We start from the raw sequence: 17,676 nt of genomic DNA, 5'->3' as shown, positions 1-17,676 counted from the left end.
TCTAGATAGTGTACTACTGATTTATGAATAGATATTCACACTGGAGATTTAATCCAATTGAAATGGGCTGTATTATATTCATGAGTAAATAAAAGGTGGCAGAATTGGTATCCTTGAATCGTCGAATGGAAACCACGTCTCGGCAAAAGGAGCACAGGACGCTCACCGAACAGGTGGACTGTTGATCTGAAGCGGGCGGCGAGTAACCGCTGGATTCAGACGGCTCAAGATCGGTCGGAGTGGTGCAGATTAGGGGAGGCCTATGTCCATAGTGGACTTTTAAAGGCTGATGGATGGATGGGTGGATGAATGAACTAGTATAGTTCGATTGAAGGTGTCACCACCACGTCTATTTCTAGCGTGATACAGTTCTTTCGTTTTAGTGAAACGGTATAGTTGCCGATACATATGAGACCTCATCCTTACCATCTTAGCCCTAAACAGTGGCAACATATCTGTGATTGGTTTCAGGTAGAACACCGGTTCAATTAGAAACTGATGACAGACCATTTACCATCAGGCGAATCTAGTTGCAAGCCATTTGCTACTACAATCTCCTAAAAAACCCATAATCTAAGAATTTGAATCTTTTATTTTGGTAGAGTCCTTAGTTTACTTTTTTGGTTGGTGTTAGGATCCTCTTCATATAAACAAACCTGATAGTATGTGATCTCTATCTACCCTCCATGTATATTTAACTAAATCACAATATCATCAACCCTTTTGTTCTTTTTTCTAGGGTAAGTCTTTCTCTATAACTGAAAAAAGCTTGGAGTAATCTACGACGGTCTGGAGATGGATATTTGGGTTAGTAACCAACCTGTTGATGTTTTAGCACTGCTTTTAAGGTTTCGGGTTAGGATTAACTAATGGTGTCCAGTGATAACATATGACCACTTAAGGTACTCTTTGAAGCACAGAAGCGCATATGTTTAACTACCAGCGATTATCCATCCAACCTTCAATTGTACCCGACATTATAAGTAAAGATGGTTTAAAGTTTACCAACCATTGGATTATGGGCACATCGAAAGGAGAATTCTCCCTTACGAACAGAAAATATTAAAATCTAGGAGATTCTAAAGTAAACTCACTAACCGATCTGTGGCCGACCTTAGGTGGGAATATCTAATCCTATCTGGGGTTAATTACAGATGTCCATGGGCGGCAGTAGCTATTTACCATCAGGTGGACTGTATGCTCGTCTGCTACTCCTATATTATAAAAAAAAAACATTTCATAATCTAGCAGGTTTTCTTATCAAAAGATATTATATTAAAAATGACCGCTTTGCTTAAACATGAGAGGAAGTCCGCTGTAATGAATGCAAATCTTTCAACGAGATACATATTCAGTTATCCAAAGGTTAATTAATTCGAATGTGTAGTAAGGCTTAGTGCATATGGAGATCTAGGTTTTCTATAGCTCGTGTTATAGGACGATGAACTGAGAAGGAATTTAAGTGGATTTGCATTTAATTATCAATTAGAAAATTAATTATCACTTGCTATAAGGGTGAAGGGAAATATCATGAGGAAACCCAGATGCCTGAGAGTTGGTAAAGGTAATGAAAAAAGGTAAAACTGTAAGGTGGGTAAATTCTAAGAATTGACACTTGGCCAGCGTGGTGAAGTAGGGCTTAATCCTTCTAACTCCGACATGAGACCCGAGGGAGCAGTGGGACATTCATGAAATGATCTGATGATCTGTAACTTACATGTAGAATAACAATTAAATGCAGAAGATACAGACAACAAGGTTTCTATGAGGTCTAAAGGTCTTTTTAGTCCAATTTTGGTGGCACTGTACTTTTGCCTTCTGTTTCTGTTTGAATGGTGAAATAAGGGAGATTTTCCAACTTTGTTCTTATGAGTAGCATCGCATCTGTGATCAAACTCTGTGAATCCTCTGTGAATCCTCTGTGAATCCAATGAGTCTTACTGTCAGATTGATTGCATACTTAATTGCTGCTTCAAGTTTAATAAAAAAATCTCATCAATATCTAATGCGGAAAAGAAACTCATATTGTCTCTACATAAACACCAAAATTTTTTTATCTCTTAGAAAAATCAATGTGCTGAAAAAATATTTTTCCGAATATTGTGTATATACTTGTAAATAGTTTTACGTAAGAGATCTCCTTTTATTTTACATCATAATTAAAGTTATTAATTTTTAAATGAATGTTGTTAACGTTTGCAACGTAAATTACAATTAGCACGTAATATCAATTAATTACACATCTATTCAACACTAAAATTTAAACGCCTGATCATATAATAAATACAATAAAAAAAAAAATGTTTTTTGTTCAAAAATTTCAGGCTATTGTCAATCAAACATTCAATTATCAATACATAATAAAAATCTATACATGAATAGAAATTGTACAAAAAATTAATTGCTTTACCTTGGTGTATTAATTGTCTAACAAAAAATCAGTAGATACCCTATTATTTATCTGTAAATACCAGTTTTATCAATGCAATGATAAAACTGGTTAAAGTATAAATATTATTGAAAGATTTTATCCGAAAAATCTGGCAAATTAAAGGAAAATGTAACGAAAGAACGGATTTTGAGTACAAATAAAAATATTTCCAGCATCCTACTGTATTCTGGCATCTTCGCGTGACAATCAAAGTCACTATACGACTTTCACTATCAATGATTTCACGAGCGTATGACATAATGTTATGTACAGCTTTGAAAAGTGCCGTCTATTTAAAATGGAGAAAACGGTACTTTGTAAGGAAGAATACATTTTAAATGGCTTTATGTTCGTTTCAATAGAAGTTAAAAATAAAAAAAAAATAAGAATCATAAATGGCGCTTCATTTATATTTTAAAAGTAAATAAAATTCAAAAATAGAACAGATAAACTCACAGTTTTGAATACTCGTACTGGCAACACGCACTAAAACAATGTTCGCGCGTAAATCGAATCGTCGCGTCCACTCGGTTCACGAAGTATGACTGTGGTGTCGTCGCCGCTGCAGTGAATGTGGTCGTCACTTACCACTTGTCCCGCTGGTATTACCCGGCATGAATTGTACACTTGTTGTCTTTATTGCCAGCGAATTAATTAGCCGCCTCCTTAAATCGGCAGGTGTGCCGTCGTGAGCGTTGAACTTTGCGGTGTATTTGAATACACAATTGTTATGCCCCACGAGTCCGCTCATTTTTATTCACTGCTTTGTGGAGCTTCTTTGTGGTCGATAGCTTCTAGTTCAGTTAACAGGAAAGTATAGAAATAATGGCAAAAGTTCTCGGAACATTTGTTGCTGTCATTTTATTTTTGTCGATAAACGGTGCAAATTTGACAGGTTCGAAGACAATTTTGTGGATGTTTCCTCATTTTTAACGTTCTCAGCCCAGGTATATTACCACCGTAATATTAATGAAGTGTCCGAATACCTCAGCTCGTCTCCAACGAGGAAAATTATACGAAAACTTCTCGACTACATTTTTGTTTAGCATCGCCGGCATAATTTACGGTTAAGGCGCTAACGAGGGTCTTTTTATTTATAGCAGTAATTACAAAAAGTACTAGGATTGGAGTTTTATTTAGTATATTTTTAAATATTTACGAAGTTGAAGGTGGTAGAACACTTTGTGGTTCGACTCCGGCGGCACCACCGCCACACCTATTTCTGCCTAATAACAGCAGTGTTAGGCGCTGCTGTCCTCCGGTTTGAAGGGTGTGGTAAGGGAGATAGACTTTTTTTATTTTATTTATTTTTCTTTGCCGAGGCGTTCCAGCTTAGTCCTCAGGGGTAGCGGCGCATCTGTGGCCGACCTCAGGTAGGAATATCTAATCCTATCTGGGGATGATTACAGATGTCCATGGGCGGCAGTAGCCACTTACCATCAGGTGGACTGCATACTCGTCTGCTACTTCTATATAATAAAAAAAAGTTCTTATAAGTTTGGCGGTTTACTTAGTTCGGTAAGAGGTCCGTGTGTGTAATTGCATACTTGAATAGAAATTACTTATATGCTATTTGGTGTCAGTTACAAAGGTTAGTGGATAGTATTGACACTATTGACTACTTCATATAATTTCCACATTCCTTAGCTTCTTTTAGGGTTCAGTACGTTCGTAAAAACCGCAATCTTTATAAGATTAGTCATGTGTTTGTTTGTTTGTCTCTCCGTCTGTCACAGCCAAATTTTCTCTAAATCTAATAGACATAATTAAGAAAAATGAATCCAGAATGCGGTGTAGTGATCAAGTGCGTCTCAAACTTAACCGATTTATTTAATGAAATCACTGTACATGGGGATATTGATGCATGCAGTACATTTGATAAGTTGTCAGTGGTCAATTAAGGTGGAACGTTCCGGGAGGTGGCTCTGAATTATAATATTCTTGAACCAGAAATATTAGTGCTGTTATGAGACAGAAAACATATCAAAATTCTGATATCCCTGCTCGATCAATCCGTGAAAAATTAAACAACCATTATTTTGTAATATCTTCCAGGGATATAGACTATATAATATTACGTAGTACAGTCAGCTTCAAAAGTAGTTGAACATATGAGCTTTAAAAATACCTATTCATCCAAGCATTCATAAGTAGCTGAACACACCTAGAACCATCGTTGGATGAACGTCTGTCCTAAAGTTTTAAAAGTAGATGTATCCACCTATCCATCCATCTATAGTGTCAAAAGTCATTGAACAGTGACATATAATAGTGACATTAGCTATTTTTTTACAATATATCGGTGTTCTGCTACTTTGAACGCGTTAGTGTTCTTCCAATTATCATTCAGCTATTTACGAACGCTTCGGTACATAGGTAATTTTTAAATGTTGAGCTCATCTAGAGCTGACTGTACAAAGCAATAAACACAAATTCCAAATCCATTCCATCCCTAATAAGGTTAATAATGTCTGGATCCCTGAAGCAAACATTCTCCAGCTAACATTTGATTGATGTTGGGTAACTTTCGCATTAGATGAACAACTTGCGGAGGTTCAAAGTTCAATTCCCGGCGGTCAGCTCCACTGCCACGATATGACATGTTACTGACGTTTTTGGTTAATAATCTTCATGCTAGGGATGTGGAAAATATCGATTTCTGTAATAATCGATTGTTTTTGTGTAATAATCGATGTTTCAAATAAGAATAATCGATAAAAAAACGGTTTTTTGAACGAGCTTGATAAAACGTAGAGTAAGATAGCAAAAAACGTTATATTTTTCTATCGGCGACTCCGCTTTCCGGCCAATTTGGACTTTTGCTTCAAAATCAATTATTACTAGATTATTTCAAAAATAATCGATTTCGTAATGATCGGTTTATTTTGAAAATAAAGATCATTCGATTATTAATTAATCGATTCTTTAAACTCGTTCTCACAACCCTACTTCACGCTTGAATCCATTCTGTCATAAGTTACATGATTTATTAGCAAAGAAAGTTCATTTGATGTTCGTACGTGGGTCAATCAAGAATCCAATTAAAAGATATGGATCATATATTATTCATGTAGATGTATGACATTTACAAAAAATGATAAGTGACATGATAACATGGTGAGTTATGCTTCAGAGCTTTTGCAGTTATTTTTATAATATACGAGTAGCAGATAAGCATGCAGTCGTCCTGATGGGATAGATAGTCCTGATAGGACTAGATTCCCTATTCCTGTAGTTCCGGGACTAAAATAGGGCTACGGTATCCCCTGCCTATCGTAAAAGACGACTAAAAGGGGGCTTCCGGGGTTGCGGGCGGCAAGAGTGGAAGCTCGAACGCCCGGCCAGCGGCCCCGGGAAGGACGACAGTATGTGTGGTCGTATACTGTCGTATGCACTAGACGGTGTGGCGAGCGTCAAGCTCACCTGGGCAGAGCCCGATGGGGCAACGCGCTAAGAGGACTCCGGTTGCGTCCCTTTGGAGATCCCGGAGCCTTGTACACAGCGCCGACGACGGTCACCAGGGAGATTTTAGTGCGGTAAGAATCCCACATAACTCTGTGTCGCTCCCACGGCACCGGGTACCTTTCGAAGGTTTCCCCCTCGATAACAAAAAAAAAAGGTCTAGATTCTCTGAGGTCGGCCACAGATGCGCCGCTAACCTCGAGGACTAAGCTGGAATGCCTCGGAAAAGTATGTCTCCATTACCCTCCCTTACTCCCTTCAAGTCAGACCACAGCAGCACTTAACACTGATGTTATTGTGTAGAAATAAGAAATTCATGTTATTTCTCCATCTGTGGAAACATAACACGTATATGTCAGCTATGAGCAATGAAAAAGGGTTTAACAATGATTTATCATGGCATAGACTATAAGTGCAGATAATGTCTGATTGACGAATAACTTCCTGAAGTTCGCATATGCGGCCTTAACGTATATATTATAACAAAAATAGCTGTGAATGACTGATCTAATTTACACGATATTTTTAAAAGTTTTTAGCATCTATTGATTAGGGATAACTGACACTAATAACCCTATTATTTGCTTATGACCTTTGACTGTAATAATTTTAGTTTTTGCCGGAAGAAAATTGAAAATTGGCGCGGCGCAGGAGCACTATGCAATGATGGCAATTGACATCTGAAATCAACGATAAAATAGTAAGATTTGCAAAATTTTTGAAATGTAAATATTCAATGAACAAGTCTTACATAAAATAACGCAACAGTGATGATGCGATGGAAATTTCCACCGTTATTGAAAAGTTATTCAATCATTGTTTCGCGTTGTCTAGTTACCATCAGGGATGGTATGGAGCTCTATAACGGTATCCGAAACCATCGGATATTCGAAAAAAATATATCTGAAACCACAACGGAATCTGCTATAAAACTTTCGAATAATTTCACATAAGGACGGGGCTAATTTTTTTTCATAGTTAGGAGTAACAGACGAGCATGCATGGTATATCCCAGATAGGATTAGATATTCCTACCTAAGTTCGGTCACAGATGCGCCGCTACCCCTGAAGACTAAGATGGAGCGACTCTGAAATATCTCTCTTACCACACCCTTCCAACTAGGACATAGCAGTGCTTAACACTGCTGTTGTTAGGCAGAAATAAGCGCCGGAATCGATCCTTAAAAGGGTTATACTACTCGTAAATGACTCGTAAATGGTACACTATTATGAAAAGTTTTCGTCCGAGCAAGCTGATGCCGTTCAGTTACTTTACAAATAAAACCAAATCATTACCTATTTGTATTTTTGTATTTACGATCCCTTATCTCGTATACATAGCCGAAATTAGCAAAACAATCGGATAATCCGAAATAATCCCATTTCCGCAACCGTATCCGAAACCGACATTTTTTTTAATAGATCCGTATCTAACCAGATCCGAAATATCACATCCATACATCATTACTAACCATTTCTCACTGTTTTCACTCATGTTATGTTAACCAATCACTCATCTAAGTGAGGAAGGTCGTTGAACCGATCAATCAAGACTTTTAGTGCTTTTGGTGACGTAAACAGGGACGTGATAGGGTTGTTACGAAATGAGGTCAGACAGAAAATGCACAGATTTTAACGACATTGTAAAAGTTGCAAATGAATTTGTAACTAACCTTATCGTAAGTAATTTTCGCCCATCTATTATATAGCCCAGAAGGTTAGAGTTACCTGTTACCCGTAAGATTACATTAAGAACTAAGTTGAAACGGCTCGTGTAAGGATAGCTCTCTTTGGGCAGTAGTACAGTCGCACGTGTTGTGAGGTAGGAATATGACTAGCGGTAGTGCGTCTGGAGTTGAACCACAAAAGGGCTCTACCACTTATAGATGATCTTTTGCGGTCACCATCACGTAAGGATAATATGGGAATATAAGCCGTACTATGTATGTATATTATAGTGTATTTCAGTAAATTGTACTATACCTATATTTTAGTAAAATAAAACAACACGAATAGTCAACCTTTCATCGGTAAACAGATGTTGTGCATTTCTCTCTGAAAGAAGGTAGCTGGAAAAAATATCTATTTATTTATTTATTTATTCATGATCACCAACCCAAATATCGCCTTATATATAGTCACAAAAGGTTTTCAGTGAAATATACTGATCTATGTACCTACCTCCCTACTATATTTGTTCCTAAAGTACCTTACGTATTTTACATTGTTTACAAAAAAAACTATTTTTCTTAAAAATATGAAAAGGTTTTACCTACGTGGTAACTTGAGCAAATCCTTATCTTCTGGCCAATTCTCCAACTAGACCTGGTAATGTCCCCTCCGCATAAACTCAGTACTCAAAACGGGTACGTTAATGAAGCTTACTTTTACTTTTGTTTGCGAACGAGATCGGATATAAAACTGGTCGACCGGATAACCTTGGGTCGGCAGATGCTGAGGTCGTGTTACTTGTCCGTTTACTCGCGTCTGTAGAGAAAAAGTTTAGGTGTCTGTGATTTTTGCTATTTAGTGTGATGTCGATACATGAATATACTAGTGAAGATATAAATATTTAGATTTTGCTAATTAGCTTGAAAGTTTGCGGGGAAATTATTACCACCACAGTTATTTCTAGCGTGCTTGCTGTACGCTGCTTTCCGGAAGATGCCGAGTAACTTATATAATACTAGTTTCAAAAGAAAATAATATGATATTCTAACATATGACAGTGGCGCCATCTGACGAAAATTAGTCGTACCAACTCTGAAACTTTCGTGGGCTCGTGGACATCAACTTTGCTAAAGATCATCACTTGATCAAATGCATAGTTTCCGATTCAATCCTAACTAATATCGATTAAAATAATCGATTTTTTTGGTCCAAGAGATCGATTCTCCGATTAATCGATCTTAGATCGCCATCCCTAGTTTACGTGGGATTTCCGGGATAATAAACTATCCTGTCTTTTCTGGGGTCGCAGACTATCTTTGTACAAAATTTCATTAAAATCGTTTCAGTGGTTTAGGCGTGAAGAACAGACAACCAGACAGACAGACAGACAGAGTTACTTTCGGATTTATAATATTAGTAAGGATAAGGATAAGGAAGTAAGGATTAGGTGACTACCTCAGATAGTCCTCAGGAATGTCAACGTATCTGTCGGTTTAGGGAAATTTCCTATTCTCTAAGCAGTTAGGTAGTTATTCAGGCGAACTGCATGCTCTACTTTAACTCTCAGAATTAGTAGGTTATTTGTAGTAGCAATGACCCACGTAGTTTGGAAGACGTTTCTTCTTTAGCTAATAATGTCCTGTACCGAACATATCTAGTACCCACTTTATCGACAATTGTACCACGCTGTCTTTTATTTAAGTGCAGTGAACATCGAACTGAACTTATTCCAGATGTTAGAGTATGTTTGCTTTTCCCACAACTTTACTCGAGTATCAGCTTAACTGACATCTCGCGTTATACATTGCGTACTTAGAACTGATATTGTATTCCATTACGAGAACATTGGACGCAATGTACCGCGAATTTATCGATAATTTTTCGTGATATCGACAAGAATCGCTTTAAGTACCAGAAAAGGCTAGTCTTACGTCGATAGTAATAAGGTTCTTCTTTACGGCAAACGATTCCTAGAATAGGTACTTATGCATCCAGTTCCAGGAATTGCTAAGAATGGACAATACGTGTACACCGCTATAGCCTTGCATTGTGTTTGTTCTGTTAATGTGGTGGTTTTTAAATAAAGCCTATTGAGCGAACAATGGGTATGTTTAATCTGTGCCGCTTTGGCTTTGTCTCTTCATATTTTGTCATGTTAATTAAAGTTAGTGACGCCTTATGCATCAATTTACATAATATTTTTGCTTTCAACGATATCACACTTTCTTCCTTATAGGGTAAACATTGTCGGTATTTAATGTTGGTAGAAAAAAAGACGTTTTCTATACTCTTAGCTCCAAGGATTTCCTGTGTCGTGGGTCACATGGTCACATACATACATGAATACACAAACACCCAGACCCAGAACAGAAATTTAAATTCATTATTTAGATATCTGTTTGACCGGGGACCGAACCCGGAACCCACTGCAAAATCTTTTGGCTCCAGAGAGGCTATATCTATACCTGCCTAATAACCGCAGTGTTAAGCTCTGATGTGTTCCGGTTTCAAGGGTAAGGTAAAGTATATACTTATCCGTGGTATTTCAACTTCGACCTTTCAACTTGTTATTACGGTTCAACAGATAAAGCGAAAGACGTCGAAACGTAGCGATTTCTTGTATGGCGACCCCAATTTCGTATAAAGATTTTTTTACCACAGAGCCCAGAGGTTTTCAGAGATAGAGCCCTGTGACAGACGAACAGACGGACAGACAGCGGAAGCTTAGTAATAGGGTTCCGTTTTTAACATGCTTTTATTAGCTTGGGTTGTATGTATGTAACAATATAACGGAATCTTTGAACCCGATATCTATCTACATTAAAATTTATTTTGTACTTTTTAGTTGATCTTATGATAAAAGCGTGTTTTTTAGTTTTTTTTTTTTTAACTATATTTATTACCCTTTGGGTACGGAATCCAAAATGATTCCGAAATGTTGACGGATGTTCAGGACACGTACACGATGGCTATTTCAAGAACAACGAAATTAATGTGCAATGGAGAATAACTTGTTAGCCTTTAAAGGCCCAAAAAATACCTTTCTGCCAAGGCGAGGACCAAAGTCGACGAGTTTAAGGAATCCTGACGGTTTTTATTAATGAAATTAAATTATTTAAGAATGAAAGTACGTAAATTAAACGGTTAAGGAGTTTTATTTACTTACCTTGTTTTTTAAAAACAAGTTTAATTTTAAAGATAAATTTAATGTTTTTTTATATTTTGCCAAGTTTTGTTATAAAATTAGAGTAACCAATGAGCTTGCAGTGCACCTGATGGTAAGTGGTATCTGACGCCCGTGGATATCTGTCTACCCCACCTGGGTCTATCTGAAGCCGATCACAGATGGGTTGTTACTACTGAGTACTAAATTGGTCGCCCCATGTGTCAGTTATCCGCACCCCTATCTTTTATATGTATTTTCATCAGATGAACTGCATGTCCCTTGGCTACCATCAAATATAAATCTTTTATATAAAATTCTCGAGTCATAGTGTTAGTTACCGTACTCCTCCGAAACGGCTTTACCGATTTTCACCAAATTTTAAACGCATAGCAGTAGGTCTGAGAATCGGCTACTATCTATTTTTCATACCCGTAAATGATAAGGGTTGTTCACCCTTAACATTTTTTTATTTATATGGCACCGTTTGCCGGGTCAGCTAGTATGTAATAAAAAAATAGTAACCTAGTATGAAATGCTCCAGGTGGTAAGTGGCCACTGCCGACCATGAACTTTTATAATTAACCCCTGATAGGACTAGAATCCTACCTGAGGTCGGCTACAGATGCTACCCCTGAGGACTAAGTTAGAAGACCTTGAATAACCATAATCTACTATTTGAGCGTAAAAAGTTTATATTTAAAAAAAAAAAACATATTTCGGCAAAAAAATTCAAAGTCTATGTTTGGTACCGCGCGGGTACACTTGCCTTATAAGAATAGCTAGATTTAAAAAGAAAGTAGGCATCCGACCAAGGTGAGCTTGGTTATACAACCTTGTGCCAGGCTGTAAAGGATCAAAGAACTCAAAATTTGCATGACAATGTGAGACCTTTCACCTTTAACATTCTATCACAATCGCCTACGTATGTTTCTGGAGATTATAACAAGATTTTTTAGATTTAGTTCTTTTTTTGGTGGTTGGATTTTTGTCTGCCTATTTTTGGATTTGACTGTTTGTTTATTCCGGCTAATCTCCGAAACGGCTAGACTGATTTTGATGTGATTTCTATGGCACTTAGCTGATATAAAAGGCTGTGTAAAGGGTAACCTAGGCTACTTTAACTTTAGAAATATAATTAGGGTTCCGCGCAAAAGTTTAAAATCCATTAAATGTGTTAACATTTTTAAACGCGGGAGAAACGTGGGGCACAGCCCGTAATTATAAACTTTGACAAAAATTGTGCCAGGGAATAATTTTACGTGGCTTTTTAAGGTTTCGTTCAGTTGTAGCCACTTGTTCTTATTTTATCTTAGTTCTTATTATGATGATGATGATGATGTCTTATTTAACGCAACTGTCAAAACTTTCTCAGCAACTACTTATTACTTTGCATCTATACAGATGTTTATACAATCGAATGTTGACTGATTTTTTAAATAAAATGAAACATGTGCCTGTTGATCGCTCAAGGAACAAATTGGATGCCACGAGCTAAGGAACTACTCAGCAACGCAACTATCGCTCGCGCGATTAACTTCAGACCAATAAAAATATAGACTTTAAGCCTTACTACTTAAACAAATAGACTTGAAGGCTATTATCCCCTTTAATGTAACTAAGCCTGAGGTGAAACTAGATAACCAGAGCATAAAAGCATCATACGAGACACATAAAACACCAAGGCCGGGCTATAACGTCACATCCCTTAACTTTAGCAATATAGGGTTGGAAGTTAAAAAGAACTGTCATAACGATCTTTACAGGGACGTCGGTAATAAAAGTGAATATCGTTCCTACAGGACTCAAGTGACGCAATTCACAATGGAAATGGGAATTTTATTTAAAAACAATCCGTGCCCTATGGTTTCACTTGCGTTTGAAAGCGTAAATACTCGGGAAATTTGAGGTTTTCTTTTTATTTCGCGCTACCCTAATTCTTTTTCTAAATAAAGTTAGAGTATACAGTACCCTCTGAAACTTCTTATAACATCACCTATCTGGTAGTGAAAGTACCGTCAAAATCGGTCCAACAGTTGAAATTAGCAGGAGCAGACTGATATTTAAGACCAATAAAACAAACCATTTGATATGCACACGTTATAGCTTGCAACACTTTTTTTATTTATTTTTTGGGTCTGAATCCTATGGTACGGAACCTTAAAAATGATATATTATCATATAGGTCAGTTGGTAAGTTTCGGTTGTGGTTCAGATGTGGTTCAACCCGGAAAAAATAGACAAAAATATTCATAAGTACGAGTACTTATACAAAATAAATACATTTAATTTCAATACCTCAATACCATTTATTTATAAATCACGGCGACTTGAATAAAATTCATTTTGCATAGTCACTTTATTTCTAAGGGTGCGAAATGTAAATCCGAGACAAGCATCGTAATAAAGTCTCTGTCAGAAATAATCTCTTCTTTCCCGTCAAGGTGACATCGGATATGTTTTCGAGTTGTTTTAATACCGTGACGTCTTTCGTTTTATGTACGGCGAGAATTATTTAAAATACATTAGAACCTTGCTTTAGCCACGTTGTAAGTGGTAGAACCCTCTGTGGTTCCACTCCGGCGGCACCACCGCCACACCTATTTCTGCCTAATAACAGCAGTGTTAAGCGCTGCTGTGTTCTGGTTTGCAGGGTGTGGTAAGCGAGACATACATTTCCGAGGCATTCCGGCTTAGTCCGGGGTATCGGCGCATTTGTGGCTGACATGTGTAGAAATCTAAGCTTCATCTGGCGTTACAACGATACCATCTTTATTAGAATTCCTTAAGGTTTGTGGGCTGTAGGGCGTACCAAAAAAAGATACATACTTTCATATACACGTAGGAAAAATATTCCTATCCGTAGTCAGGTAAAAATGTTAAGGAAAATCTACGAAAAATAAGATGTACTACGTAAAGAAGCCCAATATATAAAAGTTACCGTTTTAGGAAGCGTTATTAAATCACTTTTGTGTACTATAAGGCGGATCACAAAATCACGACAAAATTCGATAATAATACGCGACTGGTAAATTGCGATTCTTACATAATATGATTTTAGATTATACGATTTCTTTAAAAAGTTATTATACTTTTAAACCTTTTTTAACTTATGTTTTGTTTTGTCTAACTTTGTAAACAAATATAGGGGATGATCGCAGAACCAGAACCAACCGGAGTGGTACCAGCACTATACCTATTCCTATCCTGAAGCAAATGTCGGCTTACTTATGTACTCGTACACACATAATATGAGGCTTCAGATTTAGCACTCAGGAGTAGCAAGGCATCTGTTATGGGCTTCATGTACAATATCTTTTCTTTATGAAGCTGTTTATAGTTCATGTGCGGCAGTGGCCAGCATTTACCATCAAGCAGTCATAAATGAACGTAAAACCATTCGAAGACGAAGTAAAAACTTCTCATATACTCCTAGATACCTAAACTGTATATTGCGTACTGCAAATATACGTGTAGCAGCTCCTATCGCCGACAAACAATAGAGAGCCATACTATCAAAATGCGATTTGCATAATAATGTTGTTTATTGGTTTAAGTCTCGCATTACATCGTGTAGAAGCTGCCTAACAGATTATTGTGTCACGATGATTAAATTGAGCAGAACTTAGATTACTAAATACTTGAATTGATCACCCCTAACAAGAAAGTGTTACCAGTTTTGAGAATTGAAATTGTTGCGTAAATAAAATGTTGCCACTTCTCCGTTCTAAAATGTTTGAAATATTTATTTATTACGTATTAGTTATTTATACGTAAATTTTCCCTAAAAATGTTTTTATTTATCAAAAATTCAAACAATAAATGATAAAAATATTATTTTGTGGTTTCATTCATTTCAAGGCAGTGAAGTATCTTTCTATATTACTTATCAACGTCAGAGGATTCAAATTTACCGATTAATTTATCCGGACAGACGAACAAAGCATGTATTAATTTGATCCTGACAGAAGGTATTTGTTTCCGGGGATTAAATTAATTAGAAAACGATAATTAATTTTCATTCGCAGCGCTGAAGTATTTTATTTTCAGGGTAGCTGAAAATTGCGCAGTTAATTTATCTTGCAACGGACAGTTTCTGTTTATTGTTGAAACTCTTTTGTGTTGATTAAAACATTCATAACAACTCTTTTTTGGGAAGTTTTTAGAAACATATATTCGCTTAAAAATAAATTTCATATATTTTATGGATTATATATAAGTATTGGAAATAAAAGGTTGCAATGTTAGCCTAGTGGTTACTGGAAACTCGGCCAACGAGGGGTCCAAGGTTCAAATCCGAGGCCAATCCCAGGCACGCACCTCTGATTTTAAAAATTATGTGCATATTAGAAATTAATTATCACTTGCTTAAACGACGAAGGAAATCATGGTGAGGAAACCAGCATACCTGAGATTTTTATAAAAAAAAATCTGAAAGGTATATGAAGTCTAGCAATACGCACTTGGCCAGTGCGGTGGGCTATGTGCCCAGCAGTGGGACAATAATGGGATGATGATGATGATTGGAAATAAATGTAATGCGTTAAATTTTACTGGTAACACATACATGTGAAAATATTTTTTATTTTTATAGACACTTAAAAGCGATAAAATCTTTGTTCGCATATCGTTTTAATGATCTCAGTACGACAATTAGTCTACCTTCCTAAAGAAATCTTAAAGAGCTTTCCTTCTTATAAATTTGTTAGAAATATGAAGTCCGTGGGCGCTCCTCTCAAAGTATGAAATATTTGCGTAGAAAAGTAAAGTAATTTTTGTTCATCTTAAAAACAATGAGGATTTATTAGTGCGGACCAAATACGTCTTTTTGTGTGAGTAAATATAATAAAGTTGAGTACAGTTTGTGATGACCCTTAAATAAGGTTTCTTAGAAGCGTAAGTAATTTTTGATGGTTTGCTAAACTAAGTGTAATACAAAGATGTAAATGGTAATGTTTTATTTACTACGCGCTATGCTCCTCGGTGTCACCCGCGTTTAAAAGTGTAAGTACTCGGGAGATTTCATGAGTTTTTTACAGCGAACCCTAACTTTTTTTCATAAATATTGTGGCCAAAGTCACTTCTTATAACATTAACTAACTGCCTGTGAAAGTCCCGACAAAATAGGTCAAGCCATATCCATCGTTCCCGATCATAAGAAAATATCTTGAATTTATGTAGCGTTAAAATTTCAGAGATAGTATGTTTTGATACCCACATATTAAATGGTAGGTATGAGGGACTCGCTATACAAAATTGCAGGTTCCTCATAATTTATTGTAGGATTATATTTAATATACGTTGCTATTCTTATGATAATAGTAACATTCTTATTCCTGTTATTACGAATTCATCAAGAACAAAGTCATATATACCTATATTTTATATTTCAGATGGATGTACGTACCTATGTAGATATAATATATTTATATTTATAGTAAGTATTATAAAGTTTATGTTATTTATCACCTGCCACAAATTTTCTCCATTCTCCCAGGGTTGATTGGTAGAGAATGCCATAAGGCATGTTTGCTCTTTTATACCTTAACTTTCTGTTATGTGTTACAATAAAGGCAATATTCATAAGACCATCTTCGTCACAATATCCTCACACTTTCAAAATGCCCTGGTTTTGGAAACGGGCCAGTTATAACAAGGTCCGGTGCCGTTCCTTCCTTTCTAAACGCTGCCTCATCGCAAGGTCGGCTCGCTCGGTGACCACTCAGCCTCCGACGTCTGGTGCAAGTTGGTAATATGAGCGATTTTTATATTTTTTGAAAGATTGTGTAAACATATGTTCACTTCCGATTATATATGTACATCACCCTTCAGTTTACAAGACAGTCCTAAATTATTGTGCATATTATTTGAAAGAGGCAGTAATAAATCATTGTATTGAGTGACAATTGTAAGCACACACGGAAATGAACAAAGGGATATGGATTTTACGTGACTTACCTAAAACTGCTTTACCACATCTTTGAAACATTTCAATAATAACCCATGTAAGGTCGAAATACGTTTCATTATTATTATAGGGCAGTTATAAGTATAGTCGCGGTGACACTTTAATCAAACTATGAAAACTTCAAACTTTAAAATATTATAAGTTGCGCACGCCTATAATTGGCATGCACACGTGTCTAATACCAATAGTGTAATACTTATAGAAAGAATTGTGTGTACTGCTGTTGTTGTGCAAATAAATAAATAAATAAAATAGTTTGTTACTTACTTGATTTTACCATTCGCGGTAAATCGTGACATAATATAAAGAAATCTTCTGACTTCGAATATTACCACACCTATAAATAAATTGCAGGTCCATTTTCTACGTAAATTAAACACAGCTAAATCCTTGTCGCTTGGACCACACGTCATCAGAGTACCATATACAAAAATGGCCTAAACGCCTGGGAGCTTCCCACCATTTAAGCACGCCATTGTGCGGGCAACTTGACCCAAATCATGTTGTGCCATGTTGATGGTATCGATCACTGAACCTGTATCATATACCCATAACATACATAATATATTATTATACAATTATACATATAATAAAGTTGAAGCGTTTGTCTATGAGTTCCGTTTTCTATTTTCTAAATGATACCCATTTTAATTTTTTATGCGTTTTTTTTATACTCGACAGCGGAGGGTAATGTTTTTTGGAGTGTAGGCTTAATGGAGTTTACCATGAGTTTCAAAACATCCCACAATTTTACGTTACGTTTACTCAATCCAATATTCTGTTCCGTTTGCTTCAGTAGACTGAGTAAACGTAACAATAAGTAAGTGCTCAAGTCTTTCTGTCTGCCTCATATGTTCGCAAAAAAGAGAGACAAAACATTAACCGCCATTTTGTCAATTTAGATATTTAATTTTACGTTACTGACACTATAGTTCTGATACAATCCGCTAGGGGCACTGATTAGAAATTGTATGGGCGAAT

General features: G+C 36.4%; 1 protein-coding gene across 2 annotated transcripts in view; it reads right to left on the bottom strand.

Moving 5' to 3' along the window:
- The window catches only part of LOC140746961 (protein obstructor-E), a 63,830-nt gene extending 60,784 nt beyond the window's left edge, over positions 1–3,046 (bottom strand). For both annotated transcript variants that reach the window (XM_073079158.1, XM_073079159.1), the window contains exon 1: positions 2,888–3,046. The gene's annotated coding sequence lies outside the window, so the exon portion shown is untranslated. The remainder of the gene's footprint in view (positions 1–2,887) is intronic.
- Between the last annotated feature and the right edge of the window lie 14,630 nt (positions 3,047–17,676).

The sequence above is a fragment of the Epargyreus clarus genome, unplaced genomic scaffold (assembly GCF_041222505.1).
Source record: "Epargyreus clarus isolate Ecla_fem2 unplaced genomic scaffold, WU_Ecla_fem_2.2 ptg000014l, whole genome shotgun sequence".
Classification (NCBI taxonomy): Eukaryota; Metazoa; Arthropoda; class Insecta; order Lepidoptera; family Hesperiidae; genus Epargyreus; species Epargyreus clarus.
This window is presented reverse-complemented; position numbering and strand designations above follow the sequence as displayed.